At 56.2% G+C, this 10,048-nt stretch overlaps 1 protein-coding gene across 8 annotated transcripts in view; it reads right to left on the bottom strand.

The window, feature by feature from the left end:
- Nucleotides 1–4,062, bottom strand: part of smarca4a (SWI/SNF related BAF chromatin remodeling complex subunit ATPase 4a) — a 94,833-nt gene extending 90,771 nt beyond the window's left edge. For 6 of the 8 annotated variants that reach the window (XM_080216699.1, XM_080216705.1, XM_080216704.1 and 3 more), the window contains exon 1: nucleotides 3,941–4,061. The gene's annotated coding sequence lies outside the window, so the exon portion shown is untranslated. Of the gene's footprint in view, nucleotides 1–3,940 lie in introns of all 8 variants that reach the window. The other 2 variants (XM_080216706.1, XM_080216700.1) reach the window with 1 other exon arrangement.
- Nucleotides 4,063–10,048: the final 5,986 nt, after the last annotated feature.

Genomic DNA, 10,048 nt, shown 5'->3' on the forward strand with positions numbered 1-10,048 from the left:
CAGGGAAAATTTAGAATACGTGGGTGGGGGAGGCAGGGAAAATACAGAATGGGTGGGTGGGGGGGGCAGGGAAAATACAGAATGGGTTGGTGGGTGGGTGGGGGGGGGCAGGGAAAATACAGAATGGGTGGGTGGGGGGGGCAGGGAAAATACAGAAAGGGTGGGTTGGGGGGGGCAGGGAAAATACAGAATGCGTGGGTGTGGGGGGGCAGGGAAAATACAGAATGCGTGGGTGGGTGGGGGGGAAGGGAAAATACAGAATGGGTGGGTGGGTGGGGGGGGCAGGGAAAATACAGAATGGGTTGGGTGGGGGGGCAGGGAAAATACAGAATGGGTGGGTGGGGGGGGGCAGGGAAAATACAGAATGGGTGGGTGGGTGGGGGGGGCAGGGAAAATACAGAATGCGTGGGTGGGTGGGGGGGAAGGGAAAATACAGAATGGGTGGGTGGGTGGGGGGGGGCAGGGAAAATACAGAATGGGTTGGGTGGGGGGGGCAGGGAAAATACAGAATGGGTGGGTGGGTGGGGGGGGCAGGGAAAATACAGAACGGGTGGGTGGGTGGGGCAGGGAAAATACAGAACGGGTGGGTGGGTGGGGCAGGGAAAATACAGAACGGGTGGGTGGGTGGGGCAGGGAAAATACAGAACGGGTGGGTGGGTGGGGCAGGGAAAAGACAGAATGGGTGGGTGGGGCAGGGAAAAGACAGAATGGGTGGGGGGGGTGGAAATACAGAATGGGTGGGGGGGGAGGGAAAATACAGAATGGAGGTCAGGGGGCTGGGGAGGAGGATGCAACATGGAGGTCAGCGGTGGGGGAGAAGAGGATGCAGCATGGAGGTCAGGGAATGTAACTGAGCTGAGGGACGGAGGGGGGTGCTAAAGACTAATGTAGAGTTGGGAGAAAAGGTTGGAAGTCAGAGGAAATAAGGAAATATTAGTCCTCATTTTATGTTTTGTCGACTCAGAGCTCAACACATGATGTCATATGTTGTGTGATAATGCTCATGTGATATCCCTTGGAACATTTAAGAAGTTATACAAATGTCTGCTGTTGTTGGCTAAACATTTCATGAAAAAAATCCAAATGCTGCAGGCAAAATATTGCAGCTAACCACATCCCAAGCCTTCCCACACAGGAGTGGAAGCAAGATATCCCAATAAACAGGAACTTCCACAAGCCACCCTGTAATCTATCAAGATATTGGTGCCTTGCTGGAAAGGGTCAGTGAAGAGGCAACCACACAACATGGGCTCAAATTGCAGTCCACATATCTCCTAACCCCTAAGGGCTGCCATGCTGAGGAAGGAGTGGCTGAGAGAAGGTCAGTCTGACTTTCCACCAACCATAGACAGGGGGGAGAGTCAGACCATCTGGGTGCTCCCTAGCAACTCCTACTGAAGGACATGCTCTTGCTAGCTCTGCAGAGAGACCATGTCTGCTGGAAAAGGACAATAACATTTTCTTAGGAGGAAAAGAGTGTATCCACAATGTATCCTTCCATTGATTTGCAAATTAAAATCAAAAGAGAGTATCCACCCATCTCCCAGTGAATCCCCCCCTCCAGTTAATGGTCCAGCTGACAAGATAAAATTCATGCCAAATGAGGTTAGCAGATCTGAGTGACAAGCAGCTCTGAAGCTTGCCCCTGTGTGACCGCTCCAATGCAAAGCAAGTGCTTGCCCTGCCATATGGCTGAGCTGTCCTAGCTCAGCTTTTTGCTCAAGAACCAAATAGCTGGAGACAAGTCCCTCTGTCTTTTAACCACTGGCTGTAGAAGTGATCGCGTTTCAGAAACTTAGCTTGCACTTTGCTCTTAGAATAACTGACTGGGAGATCAAATCAGCAGCGCTTTCAACTCTGTGGCTTTTTAAAAACACTGCCTGGATAATTGAAGTTTGTGCCGAATACTAACTCCCCAGGGCAGCACCACAAGGACAGTGTATAGCTGCGGGTACTGTTGTTTCTAGATTAAGTTCATCGCATTATGTTTCTTTAAAAATCCACATCTGGAGATACCCATTGTGAATAAATGTTCCACATGATGTGCATGATTTGAAAGTCATCAGTTCTATTCTGATTTCTACAGAATTAGCTGATCTCAAGTTGGTCATGATTCCCATTCCTAATCACCATCACCTTCCCTTTTGTTCTCTCTCCCGTCCCATTTCCTTGATTTTGTACCAATTTAGAAACTACACAAACCTTCAACATCTTCCTGTTCTGGTGAAAAGTCTGCAACCTGAAGCATTAACTGTTTTTCTCTCTCCACAGCTAGCCTGACTTGCTCAATGTTTCCAGCATTTTCAATTTTAAATCTCAGCTTATCTTTAGACCAGAGTTGTGGAGATGCCAATGTTTCGACCAGAGTGACTCTGCTGCAAAGCCCATCACAGTCAAACAGCCCATTAACAGTGCCCAAAGAGATGTCTGTGTATCCCCAAACTCAGCAAAAGTTAAAATCTTGAAAGAAAAGGTGTTTCTCAAGTTTCTCAACACCTCCACAGGAAAGGCAGCATGATACGAACTGCAAACTGCTAAGTCTATCAATACCATCCTTTGTACCCAACTGGAGGCAAAGTTAGTTATAACAAAGCTGCTTTTAGGAGGAGGGAACAGACCATCTAACAGCATGGCAAATGCAAAATCTCATTTTCTAGAGGCAAGGGAGTTTTTCCTCAGCTTGAACCAGAATCTTCCTGAAGAAACAAAACTGTATTGTCCTAACCGCTGTACTTAAAAACTTCACTTATCTGTATTCTACATTGCCGGAAGAAAGTTAAAAAAAAAGAGATTTTCAAAACAAAAGGAATAATTTAAAAGTTAACTGGATACATGGCAGCCCCAGCCTTTGAAGCTTGTTTCTGAACATGCATATAATTCAGTATATAATAAAAATCAGTACATCACTTAGACCACAAATGATAAACAAACCAGACCCTGACCCCTGTCCTCAACGTGTGCCACAAGAAAAAAATTAAGTATAAAAACAACTGGTCATATTTTACAGAATTGCAGAGTCAAACTCTGTCCTCAACATGTGCAGCAAGAAAAAGATTAAAATATAAAAACAACAAATTGTCATAATTTACAGAGGTGCAGGGTCAAACTGTCCTCAACATGTGCAACAAAAAAAAAACAAACTGTCGTATTTTATGAGGGTGCAGAATCAAACTCTGTCCTTAACATGTGCACCAACAAAAAATTAAAATATAAAAACAACAAATCGTCAAATTTTATGGAGGAGCAATGTACAGGCTCTAAAGTATCATCACAACACAAAAAACTTCTAAGTAACTATTTATATACATATATTAACAAACACATCAAGACTGCAAAAGGAAGGAAGAGGGGATGAGGGGGTATTGCAAACAGATTAAATATTGATATATGTATATATATATAAATGTAATTCAAAAGATGCCATGGATTTCTGAATACTTTCTATTCTCACACACAGAAGAGATATTTGAGAGTGTTGCACATATAAAAAGTTTTTTTTTTGAACGAGCAAATCTCTTTGTAGGCAGCAGACTGTCTGATGCTTTGTTCATTCAACAGCAAGCTAGCTCCCAACGCAGTCCCAGTGTGAGCAGCACACACATACATACAGCTGATCCGATCAGCGCAATAAAGCCCAGCACTCGCCTCCCCGGCTCAGACCCGGGACAAACAATATATTTTGAATTAATCGCAATATAAACTAATTAATTTTAGTCCGAATGCGCCACCATCATCGGGCGGCGGGGCCTTGCATCTCCGGCTCTCGCCCTCAGACAATGGAAGCAGCACCGGAGCCGCACCGCCCTCCCGGCACTCCTTCCCTCCCCTCCCCCGACTGACCGACACCAGCGGAGCCGCCGCCCGCTCACAGCCTCCCCTCCACGGGCAGCCCCGCCGGCCAGCCAGCCGGCCTGAGGAGAAGCCGCGGCGCCTCCTTTACCTGGACAGCAGCCGCCGCTCGAGCTCTCAGCGGAACAAAGAGAAACGGCCGGCAGCGCAGCGCGAGCCCGGGCAGCTACGGAGCATGCGCGGAGCCGGGACTGCGGGAGTGGGGGAGGGGAGAGGGGGACAGAGTGAGGGGAGAGGGGTAAGAGGTGGGGAGAGCGAAGGAGTGAGGGGAGAGGGGGTAGAGACGGGGCGACGGAAGGAGTGAGGGGGCGAGGGAGGGAGTGAGGGGGCGGGGGGCGAGGGAGGGAGTGAGGGGGCGGGGGGCGAGGGAGGGAGTGAGGGGGCGGGGGGCGAGGGAGGGAGTGAGGGGGCGGGGGGCGAGGGAGGGAGTGAGGGGGCGGGGGGCGAGGGAGGGAGTGAGGGGGCGGGGGGCGAGGGAGGGAGTGAGGGGGCGGGGGGCGAGGGAGGGAGTGAGGGGGCGGGGGGCGAGGGAGGGAGGGAGTGAGGGGGCGGGGGGCGAGGGAGGGAGGGAGTGAGGGGGCGGGGGGCGAGGGACGGAGTGAGGGGGGGAGGGGGGGAGAGTGAGGGGGGGGAGGGGGGGGAGAGTGAGGGGGGGGAGGGGGGGAGAGTGAGGGGGGGGAGAGGGGGGGAGAGTGAGGGGGGGGAGGGGGGGAGAGTGAGGGGGGGAGGGGGAGGGGGGGAGAGTGGGGGGGGGGAGGGGGAGGGGGGGAGAGTGGGGGGGGGAGGGGGAGGGGGGGAGAGTGGGGGGGGGGAGGGGGAGGGGGGGAGAGTGAGGGGGGGGAGGGGGGGAGAGTGAGCGGGGGGGAGGGGGGGAGAGTGAGCGGGGGGGAGGGGGGGAGAGTGAGCGGGGGGGAGGGGGGGAGAGTGGGGGGGGGGAGGGGGAGGGGGGGAGAGTGGGGGAGGGGGAGGGGGAGGGGGGGAGAGTGGGGGGGGGGAGGGGGAGGGGGGGGGAGGGGAGGGGGAGGGGAGGGGAGGGGGAGGGGGGGGAGGGGGAGGGGGGGAGAGTGGGGGAGGGGGAGGGGGGGAGAGTGGGGGAGGGGGAGGGGGGGAGAGTGAGGGAGGGGGAGGGGAGGGGGGGGAGAGTGGGGGGGGGGAGGGGGAGGGGGGGGAGAGTGGGGGGGGGGAGGGGGAGGGGGGGAGAGTGGGGGGGGGGAGGGGGAGGGGGGGAGAGTGGGGGGGGGGGAGGGGGGGAGAGTGGGGAGGGGGGGAGAGTGAGGGGAAGGGGGGAGAGTGAGGGGAGGGGGGGAGGGGGAAGGGGGGAGAGTGAGGGGAGGGGGGGAGGGGGAAGGGGGGAGAGTGAGGGGAGGGGGGGAGGGGGAAGGGGGGAGAGTGAGGGGAGGGGGGAGGGGGAGAGTGAGGGGAGGGGGGGAGGGGGAAGGGGGGAGAGTGAGGGGAGGGGGGAGGGGGAAGGGGGGAGAGTGAGGGGAGGGGGGGAGGGGGAAGGGGGGAGAGTGAGGGGAGGGGGAGGGGGGGAGGGGGAAGGGGGGAGAGTGAGGGGAGGGGGAAGGGGGGAGGGGAGGGGAAGGGGGAGGGGGAGGGGGGAGAGTGAGGGGGGGAGGGGGAGAGTGAGGGGGGAGGGGGGAGGGGAGGGGGTGAGGGGGGGGGGGGGGAGGGGGGGGGAGAGTGAGGGGGGAGGGGGGGAGGGGGGTGAGGGAGGGACGGAGGGAGGGAGGGGTGAGGGAGGGAGGGGGGGAGGGAGGGAGGGGGTGAGGGACGGAGCGAGGAGGGGAGGGACAGGGTGAGGGATGGAGGGAGGGGGTGAGGGAGGTGGGGGGGAGAGGAAGGGGTGGGGGAGAGGGGGGATGCGGGGGGGGAGAGGAGGGGTGGGGGGTGCGGGGAGGGGAGTGGGGTGAGGGGGAGTGCTGGGGGGGGGGTGCGGGGTGGGGGGGAGAGCTGGGAGGGGGGGGTGCGGGGTGGGGGGGAGAGGAGGGGGGAGAGGAGGGGGTGCGGGGGGGAGAGGAGGGGGTGCGGGGTGGGGGGGGAGAGGAGGGGGTGCGGGGATGTGTGGGAGACGTAGGGGGGATGTGGGGGGGGAAGGTGGGGTGTGTGGGGGAAGGGGGGGTGTGTGGGGGAAGGGGGGTGTGTGGGGGAAGGGGGGTAAGGGGTGGGGGATGTGTGGGGGTAAGGGGTGGGGGATGTGTGGGGGTAAGGGGTGGGGGATGTGTGGGGGGTAAGGGGTGGGGGAAGGGGGGATGTGTGGGGGGTAAGGGGTGGGGGAAGGGGGGATGTGTGGGGGGTAAGGGGTGGGGGAAGGGGGGATGTGTGGGGGGTAAGGGGTGGGGGAAGGGGGGATGTGTGGGGGGTAAGGGGTGGGGGAAGGGGGGATGTGTGGGGGGTAAGGGGTGGGGGAAGGGGGATGTGTGGGGGGTAAGGGGTGGGGGAAGGGGGGATGTGTGGGGGGTAAGGGGTGGGGGAAGGGGGGATGTGTGGGGGGTAAGGGGTGGGGGAAGGGGGGATGTGTGGGGGTAAGGGGGGTGCGGGGGGGAGGGGGAAGGGGGCGCGGGAGGGGGGTGCGGGGGGAGGGGGAAGGGGGCGCGGGAGGGGGGTGCGGGGGGGAGGGGGAAGGGGGCGCGGGAGGGGGGTGCGGGGGGGAGGGGGAAGGGGGGTGCGGGGGGGGGAGAGAGGGGTGTGGGGGGGGAGAGAGGGTTGGGGAGAGGGTTGTGTGGGGAGGGGGGTGCAGGAGGGGTAAGGGGGCAAGGGGTTGCGGGAGTGGGAAGGGGGGGTTGGGGGGTGCGGGGGAGAGAGGGGGGGGTTGGGGGGTGCAGGGAGGGAGGGGGGGGTTGGGGGGTGCAGGGAGGGAGGTGGGGTGTGGGGGGGAGAGAGGGTTGGGGGGGAGAGGGTGCGGGTGTGGGAAGGGGGCAAGGGAGGGGGTGGGGGGGCAGGAGAGGGGAGGGGGCAAGGGAGGGGGAGGGGGCAAGGGAGGGAAGGGGGGTGCGGGAGGGGGAAATGGGCATGGGGGGTTGGGGGGCGCGGGAGGGGGAAGGGGGAGTGCGGGGGTTGTGGGGTTCAGGGGGGGGCGAGGGATGGAGTGAGGGGGAAGAGAGGGGGGCAAGGTGAGGGGGAAGGGGGGCGAGGGACGGGGGAAGAGGTGGGGGGGCGAGGGACGGGGGGAAGAGAGTGGGGGGGGCAGGGGGGGAGGGAAGGGGGGAAGAGAGTGGGGGGGAGGGAAGGGGGGCGGGGGACAGGGGGGAAGAGAGTGGGGGCGGGGGGGAGGGATGGGGGGAAGGGGGGGACGGGGGAAGAGAGGGGGGGACGGGGGAAGAGAGAGGGGGAAGCGAGGGACGGGGGAAGGGGGGGGCGAGGGACGGGGATGGGGGGGAGTAGGGAGGTGAGGGACAGAGTGAGGGGGTAGAGAGGTGAGGAATGGAATGAGAGGGAGGTGAGGGCAGGGGATGGGGAGATTGAGGGACAGAGGGTGAGTTGCTGGCGGGGGTTGGGGGGAGATGGTGAGTGATGGAGGGGCTGATGAGTGAGGGGAGGGCGGGGGGGAAAGAGGGATGGGTGGAGAGAGGGGCGAAGGAGGGTGGGAGAAGGGAGTATGAAGGAGGGTGGGTGTGAGGTGGTTGTGGGGAAGGGGGCTTTGAGGAATAGGGGGTGAGAGGCGAAGAAGGGTAATTGTGGGTGGGCAAGCTGAAAGTGGGAGAGGGGAGTGGGATGGTGAGATTTTTGGGGTCAGACAGAGGGCAATATCCCCTCTCTTCATGTTCTGCCACTTTTGTTTTGGCTCACGTCCATCCCTTATTACTCCCTTTGACGCCTTGCACTTGTGGCTTGTTGTGTTCTTGTCTCCTGGGTCCTTTTTAAAAAATTTTACATTATTATGCATGTTAATTTTTTCTTGTGTGCAGTGGTGAATGGGGGGTACCCCCATGTGGCAGAAAAGGAAGAATAAAGGAGAGGGTGGGAAGAAACAGGTGATGGTCTGCTTCTGTCATATTTTAGGTGGTTGGGGATAAGTGGTTGTTGATGTAGTGTGTGTTAGGAGGAGAGGGTTGCTAGGTTGGGGTTTTCTTGTTTCTGGGGACTGGGATGGCTGTCCAAGTGGTTTGTGTGTTGGAGAATTGTTTTTGGGGTTTCATGGATGGGGGAGGTTTTGTGTCTGTTGTTGAGTCAGATTCTTTTTTTTTGGAGGTGGAGGTAGGTTTTGTAGTGTGGGCTACTAAGCGGGTAGTAGGTGGGCTACTGGGGCGGAGGGGCAAGATATCAGGTGGTGGGAGTAAAAATGTCCTGAGGTTTCCTGATAAGGAAGTCGGTGGGTAGGTTGTTGACTGAAGGGTGGTTTATTCAGATGGTTTGTGGGTTTGGTATGAGGATAAGTTTTTTGTTTGTAGTGCAATAATTACTTTGACTATTTAATTAATGTCCCTCGTAGGCTTACATTAGCAATGTAATGAAGTTACTGTGGAAGGGTACACTAAGGGGGAATTTAGCATGGCCAGTCCACCTTTGTTAGTTGTAATGAGTCAATCTGTGTCCAGGTTTCTCCCATTGTTCCTGATGGTCAAATACTTAAAGATTTGCATTTTCCGCAGACCTGCCCTGTCACCATGTGGTCAGAGTATCATCCATGCAGAGTTACACATTTATATTTTGGTTTTGGGGTTTATACTTCTCCATGTGGATTAATTCTAATAAGTTCCCATACGTGTCCAATTATCCCTTTTAATTAACATGAAACTATAGCGATCCCCAGACAATGAGGATCTTTTTGTGTGTTTCTTATTTTAAAAACTCTCACTCTGAAGCTGCTGAAGGTCAAATCCAGGTCCAGGTGGGGTTCATTTAGCTCCCGTTTGTCCCACGTTCAGGGCTGGCTCCAGATAGTGTTTGGCCATTCTTGTCATCTGTCTCCAGTAGAACCATAACTGAGGTTTAGTCTTACCTCTTGGAAGAATGTGAGGGTGGACAGAGTAAGGCGGGGTGAGGGATTGGAGAAGAAGGGGAGAGTTGGGTTGGGGAGATGGGGGATGGGAGTGGAAAAGATTGTGTCCCCCCACATTCACATCTAAATCACTAATATCAAACACAAACAGCAAGGATCCCAATACTGAGTCCTGTGGGGCACCACTTGAAACAAGTTTCCATTCGTAAGGGCATCCATTGACCATTACCTTTCGTTTTTTAAGCCAACTTTTTATCCCGTTTGTCACATGGACTTTTACATTTTTTGACCAATCTGCCATATGATTATGATGCAGTTAAATAAAGCTAATCTTAGCGCACATGAGTTGGCCCCTGAGGCACATAGGCAGAAGTTTTGAAACAAAATGGGCAGATCTATATTGAATTTGAGAGGGCAAAACAAAGTAATTTTGACCATTGGATATGGGCATTAAAGGTAGATGCCATGTATGAAGCTCTTTGGAGCCTACTAGATTCTCCTGGTAAAATTTTACAATTCACTTCCTCCAGCTGTTGGAACTCATCACAAAGACTAGAAGGTTAGAAAAGCTGGATGGGCAGCAGAGATGGCCAACGATTATCAGCTGGTCTGTAAATCCAAATCTTTTATTGTCAACCTGCACAAACCCAATTAAGGATAGAAATTGGGAGGGTGAAAGGATAGCAAGCAGCCAGGAAGAGAATGGACTGTTGGGAATGCCATGTACCAGGACCTGAAAGGAATGTGATAAAAGTGAAAGTGGTATTCAAAGGTTTAAATGTTTCCATTGTATTAAGGTGGGATGCCTTCATGCAGACTGCTGAAATTGCACAGGAAGTCCATGGGGCTTTTAGGGGTACGTAATGGCAATTCAGAAAACAGTCCTTGGGCGTCGCTGGCAGGGCCAGCATTTATTGCTCATCCCTAGTTACCCTTGAGAAGGTGGTGATGAGCTGCCTTCATGAATGGCTGCAGTCCATGTTGTGTGGGTTGAGCCACAATGCGATTAGGGAGCGAATTCTAAGATTTTGGCCCAGTGACTGCAAAAGAACGGCAATACATTTCCAAGTCAGGAGTGGCTTGGAGGGGAACTTGCAGGTAATGGTGTTCCCATGTTTCGGCTGCCCATGTCCTTCAAGACGGAAGTGCTCATGGGTTTGGAAGGTGCTGTCTTAAGGATCTTTGGTGAATTGCTGCAATGCATCTTGTAGATGGTACACACTGCTGCTACTGAGCGTTGGTACTGGAGAGAATGGA

This window comes from Carcharhinus amblyrhynchos, chromosome 33 (assembly GCF_965287045.1).
Source record: "Carcharhinus amblyrhynchos chromosome 33, sCarAmb.v2.hapA, whole genome shotgun sequence".
In the NCBI taxonomy this organism is placed as follows: Eukaryota; Metazoa; Chordata; class Chondrichthyes; order Carcharhiniformes; family Carcharhinidae; genus Carcharhinus; species Carcharhinus amblyrhynchos.